Genomic DNA, 17,330 nt, shown 5'->3' on the forward strand with positions numbered 1-17,330 from the left:
CCAGGGAATCAAAATGTACATCACATTCCACTACAAGGGGCAGAATCTCATCCAGAATTGTCCGTCTGTGCCACTGGCGAGAGGAACATTCTGCTTCAGCTCCACCTCAGAGCCAGATTATTTACAACAATAACTTCTAAAGCCACAAAATTGTTCTGCCTGGTTTTTTTTGGCTTTTAAGTCTAAGAATTTACATCGCCCTGGGAAAAGTAGGACAGGAGCCGTTGTGAGGAAATTTTAAGTAGCAAAAAGGCTATTATGGCCCATTTAATTTTTCGACTGAGTGGCTTACCTAAACAGGAAAACCATTTTGTGGAAGTCAGCATATAATTTTTGTTAAATAGAACCCCAGAGATTCTTTATGACTAAATTACTTTGAAATATTTCCCCCTGTTTTGGCACCTATAGAAAGCCATTTTAAGTTGGGAATTAAAGGGTATCACTAGAACTTTACTACAGAGCGGAGTTGTATTCGCAGTCATAGTTGAACATACAGTGTAGGACTCGCCCCCTGGTTCCAGCATATTCACCAGCTGTAGCATTAAAGACACTGTTCACAGGTTCTCTGGCTTTGACTGGAGTATACGAGAGACATTCCTACTGGGCGTGCTGGGGAAACACTTTGTAAAGTATATTATTATCTAACCACTATGCTGTACACCTGAAACCAATAGAAAATAATATGGAAAGCAAATTGTAATTTAAAAAAAGTTAAGGATTTTCAATGGCTAGAAATCTTAGTGTATAAAAAAACCTAACCCCCTGAACTATCTTGTATGACTTAGAAAAATGAGAATGTTATCCTTCCATTGTATCCATCAACAGTGTATTATTTTATTGTTTAAAGGCTATTCAGTCATTTATTCATTTACTCATTTTCAAAGCATTACGCATTTCTGCCTGTCAATTTGAAGATAATAATGTCATGTTCTAGCATCTTCAATAAATAAAAGCCTGAAACAAAAAAAGACATTCCTGAAAGAATGAAAACTCTGAGCCTTTGTATTATAGGTTCTTTGTCTCCCTTGAATTTATGACTTCATAACACCTACCAGACCAATCCCTCACTGATATCAGACTTAGTCATTTGCACATAATCGGTTTTAATTCTGAGCTTGCTGCAAGTACGAAAGGTCTGGCTGCCTGTGATAATGGGAACTTGGGAGCTAATATCAATTAAAGAGACAATATTTTTTAACTAGGCCTGAACACAATTTCATCTTAAAACTTGCACTGCTCATATTGATATTGGCTTCCCTATAGGAACCGTTATGCCACTAACTAGTATATTCAATTTTACTAGGTATTAAAAATAACTAGTTTCAATAAATTATTTAAGGTCATTAATGTGCATCCATTTCCCAATCATTGTTAATAAGATAAATACATATTTTTAAGCATTACAGTAAATTAAAGCCTATTAGAGACATGGGGGTCACAGAATATCAAGGAGTATTGCAATTTTAGACCAATAATAATGTCATACAGCCTTAAATGTTGTGACTTTTTTTTGTTTTTTTAAGATTTTATTTATTTATCTTTAGAGGGGAAGGGAAGGAGAGAGAGAGAGAAATATCTATGTGTGGTTGCCTGTCATGTGTCCCCTGCTGGGAACTGGTCTGCAACCCAGGCATGTGCCCTGTGAATCGAACTGCGATCCTCTGGTTCACCGGCCTGCACTCAGTCCACTGAGCTACACCAGCCAGGGCTATATGTTGTGACTTTTTTTCTTTTTACTTCTGCAAAAATTTTCCATCTTTTTGTTTTTGTTTTAATGAGAAGCAATAGTGCTTATTACAATCATAATAACAAAGTTCAGGTAAAACAAATTCCCCATCTGCTAGTAATATAGTGCTCTACTGAAACCATTATAATAAATATACCTGGTACATGTTGTATTACTACATTTATAGGTTTAAGGCAAAATAATATTTGACATTAAAATATAATGGAGATTCTCTGGTTTTTAAATTAAGAGCAAATCAGAGAATGTTGATGAAACTCTCAAAATTTACCTTCCCCATCAACCTAGTTAGTAATTAAATATATTGCAGAACTTTAAGAAGTGACATATTAAGTTGTATAAACTACATAAAGGCATTATTATCCTTCTTTAAATACATATATTCCAACTAACTTTCTTTCACAACATGAACCATAAAATCACCTGATTAACAGCTATAAAAAAAACAATTTTTTTTCACCATTTTCCAAATGTCTTATTCCTTTTGGTAAACTACTATGGGAAAAAAGGGCAGCTGTTGCATACACAAAGTTATATCCCATTGGCTGTGAGAATTATCTAAATGTTACTTGCTTTCATTTGCTCTTCTCATTTGCAAATGTGCCAAGTTAACTAGCCTTTCTATTAAAATAAAGACTACCTTAGCCAAAGAAGAAATTGGACAGATTCTCGGCTTTGTCTGCAAACACAAAGAGCAAACATACACTAATGGAAGCAGCATGCTTCTTCATTATGGACCCCTCCAGGTCTTGAAAATCATCCAAGGAGCTATCTCATCAAAAGTTGAAAATCTTCCAAGGATCCCTTCACACACACACTTTTTAACTGGTGAGTTCCTATCAAAGATTGTCTCCATTGAAAGGGGCTTCTGGAATGATTTCTACCTTCTGACTCTTGTCGAAGTTATACCTATGCACTAAAACAAAAGGGGGATTTGACATACCTCATTTTGTGTTTAAGGATGGAACACCTCCAAAGAAGTAACCTATCACCATGATTTCTAAGGACATATCTTGACTATTGTTTGGTGATGAAAATTGTCCAGTGGGTTCTGTCTTTACTTCTAAATATACATTTTCCTTCAGCCCCAAGGAATGAAAGTATTACATACCTCTTTCAGTTAAGAATTTCCTCATAGTTATATATACATATATCACAGACATATCCCCTTTTTACTACTAAAGCATTTCCAAATAGAAGCCTCAAAGCTATGAAAAAGTTTTGCTGATGAAAAGTTAATGTCAATGATATTGGGTTTTTTTTTTGAATTAGCATTTATGTTCCAAGTACTCAAAAGCATTCTTAAATATATAATAAAGAAAATTATATATCTATAAGTATTATCCATATGTAGTAGATTATCAATAATCTATTATAATCTTCATATTTGTTTAAATGCTGTTACTTAACACCTTCCTATTCTATATTAATCAAAAATAGAATAGGAAAGGGAAATTATCAGATTGCACCACCAAAATAAGAAGCTGACCTTAAAGTAGAATCTATGGATACAGAAAGGAGATCTGTAGATGTCTGGAGAGAGTGGCAATAGCAGTCAGGCTCCAGATAAACCCCCAACTGCCACTGGTCACAACGCTAGAACGCACATGCTCTGGGAGGGAGTGAAGACCTGACTGCTTTCTGTAGGTCAATCCCGGAAGCACTGTGTGCTGTTGATTCTGCTGCCCTTTACAGTGGTCCTTCTCCTGAACACAGGTTACCTCTGTCTCCAGCTCTTCCTGTGTGACGGTGCCCAGGTGAGAGCTTTTGAGCAGGGCTTTCAGAGCATTCACCAGAATACAGGTAAAAGTAAATTTCATAAGAGGCACCATTTGGAAGCTGAAAGAATTTTCAATTAAGAAAAATGAAGCAAATTCAATATTTAAGACTAAAGAATTAGGTATTGGCTGAAGGAGGATAAAATGCCTACTAAATTGTTTGATAAAAACTGTTATCCTCTTTTGGGAGTCATGGTCAAATACTTCATTCCTTTTAACATGGCCTAATTCACATCCTGCTCGGTAAACCAAGTTATTTAGAGCTTCTCTTTCACTTTTGCTGATTATCCAGAGGAAAATTTATAGAAATTTAGAAAACTGTGACAAGGGAACAAGTCAGAATACCGTTGCCCCTGCCTGACCACTTTTATGTATTAGCATTCATTATTTTCTCTCACTGAAAACATAGTTATTTATATATTTTTACTTCACATACTATCAGAAGAATTCTGCACTTAGCTCATTTTTAACAATGACATTTTAATGAGTGCTTAACATTTCATTAATATGCCAACGTGAGTGACTTTAATATTTTTCAAGGTTCAATTATCAAGGCACTCCCTCACCCTCCTCTTTCTCGAAATCCTCCTCCTCCTCTTTAAATTTTCATTTTCTCTGCAGGCTGTTTAAGTTTGCAATAGTAACCAGGTATTTGTCAGAGTTTTGCTTAGTATTATGCTAAGTTCATATATTTAAAAATCATGTTTAATATATTTCCTACTATGTATAATTATGAAGTTGAATACAATATATTTCCATAATACATAATGTCCAAATTTGGCCTAATTTTTACTCTGTTTCCACAGTGTTCAGAAAAGTAAAACATTACTCTTCAGTCTATATAATAATTATTAAAGCTCATATTTATTGAGTAGGTAATATATGTTTTACAAATATTAATATGATCCTCACAACAACCCTTTTGGGTAACTACCATCATTATCCCATTCTACAGACTGAGCCATAAATTGAGACACTGAGGTAAGTGGCCCCAAATTACACACCTATTAGCCTGTGGTGCTAGGATTCAACACAGACATTTTGACTCTAGAACACATGTTGTTAAACAAATCATTATCACTTTACTTAATGTACAATAAAAAGAAGTGTGTTGACTAATGTATTGGTGTTTGACATAACCTACAAAAATAGAACATGCAAACAGAAAACATTATGTGCCCTTTCAGAGAGACAATGAGAGAAAACAAAAATTTTTGAAATTAACAGGAAATGTTGAAACTAATTTTGAATCACAGTCCATGTTATGTTTTTCCCAATTACTCAGCTGTTTGTGCTTACCTAGCATCCTTGTAAGGCAGCTTTCACAGGTACCACTGTGAAAACTGGGAAGGGTGCTATCCAAGTGCTTGAATGAGTACATAGTGTTCTGTTTCCTGAAGTATTTGATTCCATAATTACCATCTCTCTTGTTAATATTTCACCTTTAGAGTTCTTTATAGGGGCATGTTTATTGCTTGAGTGCTCCTGAAGGTAGTTAGAAAAAATATATATTACGTGTAAGTAGAAGTGTCTTCCAGTGTGCACAGTGCTTCAGAAACATCACACGCTCTGGGTGCTGATAGGAAACACACGTGGGATCTGTTGAAAGCTCCTTCTGTTCAGTAACTGCAGTCCGATATGTGATCTACTTTATAGTTAATAGATTCTATAAGGCTAGAATAAAATGTTTACTATTTATAACATGGTTAAATGCAAGAATGAATATATTTCTATATTTTCTAATGGAATGAACCAAACAATTACAAATAAAGGAGCAAAGACAATAAATGCTTTAATATTTATAACTGGGTGATAAAATAACCCACAATTATTAAAATAAAGTACAAAGAAAAGTTATATTTTTATCTCCAATATTTATGTTGGCTACCTAATGACCAAACCAAAATTTTGGAACAATTCAAGCATACATAAGAGGTATTTGCTCTTGGGTTTTTCTTCTGCTTTGTTTTATTTTGCTTCTAAGTTTCCTAGTAATCTAGACATAGGCAACAGTTAATGGTAAAAGATTTTATAGTCAAAGATAGTTGCCAGAATTGAACTAATGAGGACATGGTAGATGGGTTGATTCCCACACCATGCCTGTGGAATCAGGACTTCCACAGAATAGATGATCTAAAATAAAGTCTTTAGAGCATTTTGCTACTGATAGTTTAAGATGTGGCTTTGATAAACCTTTGGAATCATATTTTTGGCCTTGAATATATACAGTTATCTAATTTTTTAAATCCTCAGGCTTTAACATTTTTTTTAGTTTTCTCATTTATATAATGGCAATAAACTTGATGGGTAAGAAGTATAAGAATTAAATGTCATCACACATATTGAACACCTAGCTCATATATAAGAAATTAGGAGATATTATAGTGAAGACCTCAAATGTGTCTTCCATTGTTTGAGACCAAATTCTAGCTGTATAACCTGAACACTATAAAGCACTTAAATCAGTGCTCAAAAAGACTAACACTAAAAAATGTCATTACTTCTTCACATTCTACTTATCATCAACAATTCTATTCCACTTCTACTGTTCTCTTTTCCCTGTCCTCTCTCCATCTCTTCCCTTCTACTCCCTTCCCAGAACAGTAACACAATACACCAGCTAACACATGGGACATTGCCACATGCCCCCTGAAATAGTTCAACCCTGACAGTTTTGCCCCATCGACAGAAGCTGTACAATTTTAATCTCTTCCAGTTCTCTTCTACACAGCCAGATGTTTTATTTTCCATCACCACTGGACAGACTGAATGAAAAGAATAAATGTAATCCAAACATCTTGCCTAAGAAACACCATGTATCTTTCAATTAGCAAGGTAAACAAAGGGAAAACTAATGCTAACTTATAAATGTTGAACTATAGAATACTAGTTGACAATCTATTTTTTAAAACTATCTTGCCAAATCTATCCATTTTAGCTTCAGATTTCAATGTTCAAAGCCAATGTTTTCGCAGATGACCTTGAAAAAGGAAAAAAATGAGGGATGGTATCTATTTACTTAGAGAAGTTAAATGACGCATGTAACATCTCAGTGACACAGTCCACAACGGTGACTAACATTAGCCCTTAAATTATATTTGTCATTCACTTGGCCTGCAAAGTGGCCTATACTTATTTATGTTGATTTTTATCAGATAATGCCCTTCAGTTTTCAACTAACACTGAAAAATAAACACGCGCTGGTTAAGCAAGAAAATTCAAATTTTCTAAATTAGCCAATCACCAAAGCAAGACTTAGTCCACAAATGTCCCCCATTACATGTGTTTACAGAGAACAAGGCATAAGATGTGGCTCCTAGATTTTTCCATTACTTGCCCTCCTTCCTTCATACTCAATAAAAAAAATTGTAAGCATTTGATCCAGTTCATAAGCACAAATCCCGTCTCCATTACTTTTTAAAGTTTTAGTCTCTGGCAAAATAATACAGCTCTCCATACTACCATTTCTTCACCTACAAAATGGAAATAGCAGTTACAGTATTCTTCTGAGAGAATTAAGAGAAGATTTAGTGAGATAATACTCATAAAGCTCTTTAAACAATGATTAGGATAGAGCAAGTGCTCAATAGATGGTAGTTATTAATACCCCCAATAACACTATTTAAAAACTTTGTACAGTCCACTCACCACGGAGACATTTCTAGCTGAGAAGAGTAAGAGAAATTAATTAAACTACCAGTGTAAATGAACAACTTAATGATTAGTATCACCTTAAACAGAAAGTCAACAAACATGTGAGTCAGAGAAATCCCTCTGGCAGTATTTGAACAGTGAGCAGACATGTGTCCAGATGTGAGATCATGGCAATAGTCAAAAGGAAGATGTCAAGACCCTGACACAGGCAGTGGCAGCCATTGTGTAAATAATGGGAGGTGCGTGAGATACCTGAAAGAGACAGGAAGTACACAAGTATATCACTGAAGTAATACGGGTGGTGTCAAATAAATATATTTTTAACTTTCTAGAGCAGGGTCCCATCTTATTTTTCTTGGCATGTACTTCATGTCTATCAATTATTATTAACTTGAAATTTATTTCAAATTTTACATTTTAAAAACAATTTTACTATGTCTCATTGTACAAGATAGAAAGCATACTTACAGCTGGTAAAATATGATTAGCTTCATTAGTACATCTGGCTAAACTATCCACATATTAATCAATATATTTATGTAAATTGCTAATTTTCATGTCTGGCAACAAAGGTGTAAATTGTGGTATCATCTGACCTTCAAGGCACATGTGATACTACTGGTGCTTTTTCTTTTTACTAAGTTGTGCAACTGCTAAAATTAATTGTACCCCAGGGCTATTATATTATGCATGAATTGTCACCCAAATAAATGACAATGTTTTAGAGGAGTAAAAGAGTGGGGATTTAGATATATTCTCAGTGAATGCTGCCAGCTACATGACAACTGACACGACCAATTACAAGATCACTAATTAAGGCTATCAAACAAGCTCATGCATTTTTTGTCTATCACTAGCATTTTTTGACCTTGGCTTTGGAATTTTCTTCCAATAAATGGGGAAAACATGCCTTCAGAATATTTTTCTGGATTTCTGAAATTAGAATCTATCATTTAATAAGTCATAACATGGTAATTTTGCTGTATCCATTTTTTTAAATTAAATTTATTTATTTTTTTGAATTGATTATGCTGTTACAGTTGTTCTATTCCCCCCTCCATTCCCCTCCACCCTGCCCCCCCAACCCCACCATTACCCCCCTTTAGTTTATGTCCATGTGTCTCAAGTCCTTTAGGTTCTATATTTCCCAAACTATTCTCGCCCCCCCCCCCATCTATTTTCTATCTACTGTCTATGCTACCTGTTTTCTGTACCTTCTCCCCCCATCTCCTCCTCCCACTCCCCTGTTGCTAACCCTCCTTGAGATCTTCATTTCTATGTTTCCACTCCTGCTCTAGCTGTCCTTTTAGTTTGCTTTCGTTTTAGGTGTGGTTGTTATTAACATGTAACAAAATAGCAATAATATGCCTTTATTTTATTTTTTCTTGTCTTGGAACTCAAACAGAGTTAGGAAAGTCATGTATACAATAGACAGGTAGAGCTTTTTTATGAGATCAAGATTAAGTTGTTATCTATAAGTTGTTTTATGTAACCTTCCCAGTAACCTCAAAACAAAAGACTATAGTTGACTCACAAAAAATAAAGATGGGAGATTAGACCACACCACTACAGAAAATCACCAATTCACAAAAAGAGGAAAAAAGAAACAATGAATGTACAAAACAGTTAGAAAGCAATTATAAGATAGCATTAGTAAATCCTTACATATCAATCATTAAATGTAATTAGACTGAATTCACCAATCAAACAACACAAGGTGGTTGGATAAATTTTTATAAAGAGATTCAATTATATAGTGCCTACAAGAAATTCACTTAAGCTTTAAAGATACACACACACAGACAAATGAAGAAATGAAAACAGATATTTCATGCAAGTGAAAACCTCCCAAAGTAGGGGTATCTATGCTTATATCAGACAAAATAGACTTTAAGCCAAAAATGGTAATAAGAAACAAGGGAGTCATTATATAATAATAAACTGGGTCAATTTATCAAGTAATAAATAACAGTCATAAATACATATGTACCCAGCATCAGAGCACCTCACTATATTAAGCTAATACTAACATTTCTGAGGGAGAAATAAAGAACGATACAATTAATAGGGGACTTCAATACTATATTTCCAGCAATGGATAGACATCCAGACAAAAAAAACAAACAAACTTAAACTACACATGAGCCCAGACTGACTTAACAGATATTTAAAACAAAGTACATCCAATGGCAACTGAACACACATTTTTCTTAAGTGCACATGGGACATTCCCCAGGACAGATCATATGATAGGCCACAACACAATTCTTAGGAAATGCAAGGTGACTGAAATCATACCAAACATCATTCCCACCATAATGGTATAAAACTAGAAATCAACCGGAGGAAAGCTGGAAAATTTACAAGCTTGTAGAAACTAAACAACATACTGTTGAACAACGAACAGATTGGAGAAGAAATCGAAAGGAGAAAAAATCATCTCAAGACAAATAAAAATGAAAACATAACACACAAAAATTATGGAATGCTGCAAAAAGCAATTCTTAGAGAAGTTCATAAGAAATAAATGCTTGCTTTAAGAAACAAAAAAAGTTCTCAAATAAACAACCTAACTTTACCTCTTCAAAGAACTGAGAAAAGAACAAACAGCCCAAAGTGAGTAAAAGGAAGGAAACAAAGATTGTACTAGAAATTAGAATAGATACCAGTAAAACACACAAAAAAATCAACAAAACTAAGAACTAGTATTTTGAAAAGATAACAGTTAACAATATCAAAACCACAATGAAATATCTATCACCTCACACCTATTAAAGTGGCTATCATCAAAAAGACGAGAGATGACAAGTGCTGGCAAGGGTGTAGAGAAAATGCAACCCTTGTGCACTGTTGTGGGAATGTAAGTTGGTGCAGCCACTGTAGAAAAGGGTAAGGGGGGGTCCTCAAGGAACTAAAAGTACAACTGCCATAGGATCCAGCAATCCCACTTCTGAGTATATACACAAAGAAAATGCAAACAGAATGTTGAAAGATATTTGCATTTCCATGTGCACTGCATCATTACTCACAATAGCCAAGCTGTGGAAACAACCTAAGCACCTGGCAATGGATAAAGAAAATGTGGTGTACACACACACACACACACACACACGAATATCATCCAGCCATGAGGAAGGACGTGGTGGACCTTGAGCGCATTGTGCTGTAAGTCAAATGAAGAAAATAATGCTATCACTCATGTGCAGAATGTAAAAATGTCAAACTCATAGAAAGTAAAATGAGGGTTACTAGAGGCTAAAATGCAAGAATTGGGGAAATATTTAGGGTATAAGCTTGCAACTGGTAGATACGTTCTGGAACTCTAATGCACAAATACTGACTATAGTCAATAATGCTATGCTATAAATTTCAAAGTTGCTAGATCTTAATTGTTCTTAGGAATAATAATAATGCCACAATCATATTGCAATAGGGAAATGTATTAAATCAATGCACTCTACATCTTAACTTACTGTTTTGTGTCAGTTTATATCTCAATAAATATATTATTTTTCTGGATCTTATTGGAAAACCATAGTCATTCCTATCTCCAGGATTAGATTTCACAGTTAGGAACAGTGAATCTGATTTGTATTTTCTCTTATTAGAATTTTTTCTTGAATTAATTTCATTTTTCTTAAAATAGAGCCCTATGATTATTCAGAACACTACAATTGACATATTCTTAGTGGAAAGCTAGGTCGTTTCCTGGCCAAGTTTCTGCAACTGTGATGAGCGGACGATAAGAGGGCATAAAGAGAAGAGAAAGACAGACTGCTAGAGAAGCTATGGACACCTACATTAAACCAGAGTCCTGATTAACAACATTTGCCTACAATGATGTGGAAGCAATGCTACTGTAAATGGTTGGACTTTCAATTCATCCCCCTCATAGATGACTTTGGCCTTGGCATCCAGCTCACTGCAGAAACCAGCCATTCTGCTCCAGACTAGACTATCTGCCTAGCTGACCCACAGAATGAGAAATAATAAACGTCTGTTGTAGGCCACTGAGTTGGGGGATCACTGGTGAAAACTGTTACTTTGCATCAACCCACCAAGATTGTAATTTGATTCATCAGCCAGGGTTTCTTTGACTGAAAAATACGACCGACACCACAACTGACACAGAAGAGTTGTCACGACCCCGTGGCTGAGGCACACTGGCCTTGATGACAGGAGATGAAATTCTGAAGCTGAAAGTGCCACTGGTAGAATTTAATGTCGGTGATTTCAAAACTGTTTTGTGGGTGCCCTGGTTTTTAGGGACAGCTTCAAAGTCTATCTTGAAAGAAAGGCCAACATTCTGTTTGGCTTCTACTGGACCACTCATGTTAAATATAGGAATACTATTTCAGGAAAGTTTTATTTCAAAAAAAGGCCCACCTGAAAATAAATTTTTATAAAGAGGTGAATATCATTAATTTTGTCCAACTGCATTGGTTATTTTTAAGCCAAGATCCAGAGAAGTAAAGGTGGTTTGTTCAAGTTCTTGTAAGTGGGAGTCAGAGAAAGGAGCTCAAACTCTCTTCTCCATCCACCTGACTCAGGGTTTTGCCTCCTACAACTTCCTGCGACTTAATTTGGAGGACAACAGCAGCTTCTTAAACTCCAAAGGGCTAGCAACTCATGAACTAACAAGTGACTTAGCATCTGTACTTTTTAATTTAATCAACAGATATTTATTAAGCAACAATCATCGTCACCTACAAGTAGGTAGGTCCTGCTCTGTGCATGTATCTTTTTGAAGGAGGAAGCCAACCAAAAGTTATAAAATAGCAGGACTGAGGTAGCGTTTTTACAGATCTCAAAGTCTCGTTGCCACTGTGTATATGTTAGGGCAAGCAAAAAATCCATTCCATCTTCCCTTTCTTTTTTTAATTCACTTCTTTCATTCTGACATTCTGTATACATAGCTTTTAGTATTCAGTGTTTTTAATGCAATCCAATACAAAGAATAGAAACTTTACCCCAATACTAAGCCATCATGATACTGAATTGTCCAGCCACTGAAGTATATTGAATATTGTAGTCTGAATATTGTAAGTGAACTCTATTCATTTTGCAAACCAAGAATAAGTCAATAGTGTTTGCTTAAATGGTCAGGGCTAATGAGTACTCTATCTTGTCCCCTTTTTTCCACTCTGCAGAAACTAGTGAACTCTCAGATGAAATATGTTCCAACATAACTATTTAGTAGGTAGTAGAGTGATATATAAAACAAATATCCCTTGTTCTTCCTTAAGAAAACTTCTGTGTCATGGTAAATTCCACATCTGGTTTACTAAAGATATATCTTTATCAAATAATCCTTGTTAAAAGTTATCATACCCATTTCCCATCACAGAATAAATGAATATGCACATGAATGACAAATTTACAGAAAGTCATTACACTGATTAATTCAAGAAAACATTTTTTTAAATCTTGCCAGAAACCCTCAAAAACAGAGTGGGAGCAAACTTTTAAGAGTCACATTTAAGCCCCTTCACTACTTCAGAATTGTTAATAAGGAACTTGCTACATGTTAGATGTATCTTAGACAGTATGCTCCTCTCTGGTACCAATAAAGACTTCTTTGCACATTTCAAACTTAATAAAATCGAGGCGAATCTTTCTTAATTTACCTCACAAGTAAGAATAATCTCATTCCTGACTTGGAGAAAGATGGTGGAGAAACCTCATTGGATTCGGCTCAGCTACTAATTTGGAGAACAGCCACTTTTACTGCATGTGGGCATTTGATACTGCGCAGTCTGACAAGGCAAAAATTATTACCACCTCATTCCCACAGATAAGGAAACTGAGGATGAAAAACATATGAGAAACATAGTAACTTTGGAGTAGAGCAACCTTACAGATACTACCTGCAGTTGCTAGACCAATGCTTCCCCACCCTCAGAAAAGATATTCACATCCTACTCATTAAAACCTGTGGCAAAAGGGAATTCAGGTTGCTAATTAATTGATGTTAAAATAGGTAAATTATCCTGCACTAATTAAAGCGAGCTAATGTAATCATACGGGTCCTTAACAGAGAAAGGAGGAGGCAGGAGAAATGACTCAGAGAGAGATTAGGAGATGCAGAGATGCTGGCCTTGAAGATGGAGGAAGACAAGCCAAGGAGCACAACAGCCTCTAGAGATTGAAAGAGGCCAGCCTCTCTTTTAAAGCCTCTAGGGAGGAACACAGCCCTGCCAACACCTTGATTTCGGGCCAGTTATAGTGTTGTGTTTCTAACCTACATAACTATCAGGAAATAAGTTTGTGTTATAAGACACTAAGTTGGTGCTAATTTGTGACAGCAGAAGTAGAAAACTAATACACCGTTCTGACCAAAAGACAACCCTAGCAGAATCATGAAAAGACATCAGATGAACCCAAACCTTGGATCGTTCTAGCAAATACTTAAGGAGTGCCCAAAGCATCTAAGTGCATGAAAAATAAGAAAGATGAGAAGCTGCCACAGACCTTACAGGAAAGTAAGATGACCAGATGACTAAATGCATTGCTGTTATGCTTGACTGGGTTTCAGAACAGAAAAAGGGCATTAGTGAAAAAAACTGATGAAATATGAATAGTCTCTAATTTAGCTATTAGTAATGTGGCAGGATTAATTTCTTAGTTTTGACAAATGAAGCATGCTTATGTTAACACTGGGAAAACCAGGGTGAAGGGGAGAGGAAAACTCTGTTCTCTGTAATTTTTCTGTAAATTAAAAATTATTCCAAAAAGTTTATTAAAGAACATATTTATTTACATATTTATCTATAAGTATATATTATATAGATACAACATATCTATTATATAAATACAACATATATTATATAGATACAACATTAAAGACATGTGGTATATTATATATTTGTATATCATATATCAGGTGTTATGTTACATACATAGCAAAGACACATGCTGGAGAGTCAGCTTAAGAAGCCACGTCTTCTAGTTCTATTGAGTTGGCCAAAAGTTCTTTTTTTTTTCCTATGTGATGGCTCTAATAGCCTTTAGTTGTCTTTAACTTTATTTGAAACAATTTTGCTGGATTGTATGGTGGCAGCTGTCATATTAATGTACATTTCTTTAAAAAAATCAAAATTGGGGAATTTTTGCACAGCCATTTTAATATTGAAGATGAAAGAAAATTATAACATTTTAGCATATTATGCTTTATTATCTCATGAAAGGTAAAAATGAAACTGAAACATACATAAAGAAGATGTGTGCAGTGTATGGAGGAGCTGCTGTCACTGATTGAATGTGTCAAAAGTGGTTTCCAAAGTATCTTGGTATTGACATTTTGGGCAAATAATTTCTTGCCATGGGGCTCTCATGCATTGGAAGATGTTTAACAGCACCCCTGGCCTCTACCCACTAGAAGCCAATAGCGGGAGATAGCCAACATACTCAAAATATCTAAATCAATAAAGTTATTGGCGAGAATTAAAAATGTTGTCTTTTTATTTTACAGAAAAAAAAACCTAAATGGACTTTTGACCAACCCAATTGGTCTATTGGGTCTATTGGTCTATTTCCCCCTTTCCTCCTCAGTTTACTGCTCTCTCCTTAACCCACTCTGACTCACCCTGCCTGACCTATCCGCTCCACTAATTCTATTAAAGACAAGATTATAAGAATGAGGCTTATATTCCTTGCTTAAAATTAACAAGTGAATGCTTTTTTAAAGAAAAATCTTAGAAGTGTGTAGATTAAGTAATAAGTTACAACTAATTCTCTTTTTATCAAATTCTCAGGGATTTTTCCTGCTTAGTCACATCTACCCTAGTAGAAGTTTATTTTAAATCAGATATAATCTACCTACATTAGTTTCTGATGTTGACAATGGCCTCAAACTAAGTGTTCTGAAGCAAGTACTATGAAAAAGACAGAATTGGGGTTTAGGTGGAAAATAATGATCTTATGAGTTATAATTATAATAATAGTTAACATTCATTGAACTCACTAGGATCCGGGCACTGTTATCAACTTTTTATATGTAGTTATTTTATTTAAGCCACAAAATAACCTCATGGTATGAGACAAACCATCTTGACTCATTTCCAAATCAAAAAAACTTGAGACAGGAAAAGTCAAGCAACTTGTTACATGGACAATAGGGGAGGAAGGCAGATTTTAAACCTCGCCAGTCTGATTCCAGGATTTGTCACTCAAGCACAACTGTGCAGGCATTTGGACCGAAAGCATGGCTTAGTACTACTTTATAGAAAATGATGTTATCAATAGCCAACATTTATTCAGAAATTATTTCCCTTCAACCTCATAACCATCCCTATGAGTCTGTATGGTCACAGATCAGATTCCCTGGGATAGAGATTAGAACACAGGGAGTTAATAGGGATATGTGTCTCAGGACTGACACCTATAGGGAGGGGCAAGAAGCAAGACTACACAGATGCCAGAGCTGGGCTGTCACACAAACAAAACACAGATGTCAGCCATTTTCCCAGGGAGCTCAGGAGCTGGCGTGGCCCTGCAGAGATGTTCAGACTTGGGCCAAATGAAGCCAAGTGTTAATAACTCCTTGGGAACCTACCCCTGGATGTAGGCGGACCCTAGGAAGGGTTGAGGCCTTGGGTGAGGCTCTCAGCTGGGAGTCATCAGCTCCAACTCCCTCAGCATCTGGAGAACAAGCACTTCAGTACTGAAGTGTAGGTGGGGTGCTAGGTGAATTCTGGGTGATGTGCCACATACTTCAAGATGGGGAAAAAAAAGAAAACTGAAGAATGAAATAAATAGGAAGCAACACAGATGAGGCATGATTCTAAATCGGTTACCAGTATGAGTCCTAACCAGTGTGCTATGCTGCCTCGGGGTATGAAAGAACTATTGGGGATGAAAGAAAAGGTTAGCTGGAGTGTCGGTACAACCATACAGAAAGCTACCTAATTCTGACCTGGATATCACAGGCCAAGGCCAAATGGTCCCAGAGAAGGGACAGAAAAAAGGCAAGAGTGAATTCAGTGTTCATTTTGATTTTAGTTACAGTGATTGTTAGCTATCTTTTTTAAATGATGATATAATGCATCTTTCTTAAAAAAATAAAAATTTAACTTTTTTCAAGCTTACATTAAAAATATGAAAGATTAAAAATGGATGTTCAACTCCAATGCATTAGTAGTATAAGGAATAGAACTCCCACACCAGAAACCTCCAACTCTCCAGTAGGTGAAGCTATCTTCAACTAGAACTCACATTTGTGTAAGAATTCTGCTCATGGAAGGCAAGAGAATAGAATTCTGTGTGCAAACATACCTGTGAAAATTGGTATGCAATACATTTTTATATATTTACTCTAGCTCAGCTTATTTAATGGCCAACTATCATAAATAATCCCAAAAAGTGTTTTCCTTTTTTCTGGCTAATTGAATAGCACTTGAATGAACTGTGAATGAAGTTCTTCCTGCCCTGACCCCCCACCCACAGAAGTACAGAAACTGTCTTATCATGCCTTTGAAAGGCTCTAATCCCAATATATCAAAGAGTGAATCAAATTCTTCCCATTCCATATTTAGCAGATGTGAACTGCTTGGGAAGATCTGAAGGGAGGTGATTCCAAACAGGATGACTTGCAGTGTTACTAGGAGAATTTAGAAGGAGCTGGAGGAGAGAACAAAGGGGAAGGTGGAGAAAGGAGGCAGAAATGGAGGAGACTGAGCTTTAACTGTAGAACTAGTAAATAGCTACGAGGTTATTAGAAATGAAGATTTCAGAAACCCTGTATTCCAATGCTCTGACTCCTACATCTCTGTAAAGTTGCTAACAAGTCCTACTCTTCCTTCCCATTGTTATGCTTTCTTCTTGTCTTCAAATATAAACACGAAGAAACTGTCAAATGCTGTCTTCTTGCCAAAACCAAGCTAAATGGCTATAGTAGAACATTCCCCAGATCTTGTAGTCCAATAAACACTGTCTACAAAGGAAATGACTCTGGTCTGGCATTAGGTCCTAAAAAATTTATCCTATGATGCCCATATTAATTTTCTAAGCATTCACAAAGTGATTGTTTATTAATCCATGTGAAAACTTGACCAGGAGATGATGTCATGCTCACATATCAATTCCTTAGTTCAGAATTATCCTACTCTTTCATAATTGCAAGATTTTAATCTTTGACACCAGGCTATTAATGGTTT

This window comes from Artibeus jamaicensis, unplaced genomic scaffold (assembly GCF_021234435.1).
Source record: "Artibeus jamaicensis isolate MK-2021 breed Jamaican fruit bat unplaced genomic scaffold, CSHL_Jam_final contig_923, whole genome shotgun sequence".
NCBI classification, from domain to species: domain Eukaryota; kingdom Metazoa; phylum Chordata; class Mammalia; order Chiroptera; family Phyllostomidae; genus Artibeus; species Artibeus jamaicensis.